This window comes from Orycteropus afer, unplaced genomic scaffold (genome assembly GCF_000298275.1).
Source record: "Orycteropus afer afer isolate SDZICR_OR568_19922 unplaced genomic scaffold, OryAfe1.0 scaffold14968, whole genome shotgun sequence".
Lineage (NCBI taxonomy): Eukaryota > Metazoa > Chordata > Mammalia > Tubulidentata > Orycteropodidae > Orycteropus > Orycteropus afer.
This window is the reverse complement of record NW_006936555.1, coordinates 864-1,990: the sequence shown is the minus strand read 5'-3', so window position 1 is coordinate 1,990 and position 1,127 is coordinate 864. Positions and strand designations below refer to the sequence as shown.

Sequence of the window (1,127 nt, the reverse complement as noted above, 5' to 3'; positions counted from 1 at the left end):
TGTTAACTCTTACATAAAACATATTTAGCCAGTAGAAATGAAAATTGGAAAAGATTGTAAATAGATGTAATAACTTCTCTGCATAAATGAATTATACAATTAAAAGTGTGTAAGTCCGCCTTCAGCCAATACTTAATTGGATATAATAAAAGGGGAAATAGAAACTTAAGTGGGAAACCTGAGCCCCACCCAGTACTACTGAGGGAAGGGAAAATTTACATGTGAAGAGAAGACCTGAAGGAAAAAAAAACTGTTTAACTTTTTGCATTTCAAGCAAGCAGATAAACTTTGGGTCCATCAAAGCAGAAAAATCATAGTCCAGGAAAAAAAAAAAAAAAACCCTCCCAGGACTGAAAATTAAAGGAAGCCAGTGAATAGTAAACTTGTATGTTACTTGCTTGTAACCACCTGGATCCACCTGAGTGGAAATGGGGGAAGTGCAGCAAAGAAAAAAACCAAACTGAATTTAGTACTCTTTGACCTAAGACCAGGATGCTGAAGAAGCAGTCTGCAGAGATTGTGCTGTAGGGCACTATCCTCTTTGTAGCCTGGAATGCCCTGCTCCTTCTCTTCTTCTGAACACACCCAGCACCTGGCAGTCCTCCCTCAGACAGTTCTCTTGATGACGACCCCGCCAGCCTCACCCGTAAAGTGATCTACCTGGCCCAGAACACTGAAGAGGAGTTGGAACATCAGCGGGAATTGTTGCAGCAGGTTAAGGAGCACCATGCTCAGTGGAAGCAGCGGTTGAGAGTGCCCACTGCGAGCCCCCCTACCCCACCGCATGTGCCTGTGCCCCATCATTGTCAACCATGACTGTGAGCATGAGGAGACAACCCAGGTCATTACCTCCTATAGCAGCACCATCATGCACATCCAGCAACCTGACCTGAACCACGTTGCTGTGCCGCCCGACCACCACAAATTCCAGAACTATAAAACTACGCGGCATTACCGCTGGACTGTGGAACAGATCTTCCACAGGTTCAAGTTCTCAGCAGCTGTGATCGTCAAAAATGACCTGTAAGTAGCACCAGATTTCTTTGAGTACTCTCAAACCTCCTCAAGTTCATCAAGTTAAACCAGCACTTTGTGCACGTCACCCAGCTAGACCTGTCCTACCTGAG

At 45.0% G+C, this 1,127-nt stretch overlaps 1 pseudogene; it reads left to right on the top strand.

Annotated features, from left to right (window-relative positions):
• Window positions 1-492: 492 nt before the first annotated feature.
• LOC122152140 lies at window positions 493-1,081 on the top strand (annotated as a pseudogene).
• Window positions 1,082-1,127: the final 46 nt, after the last annotated feature.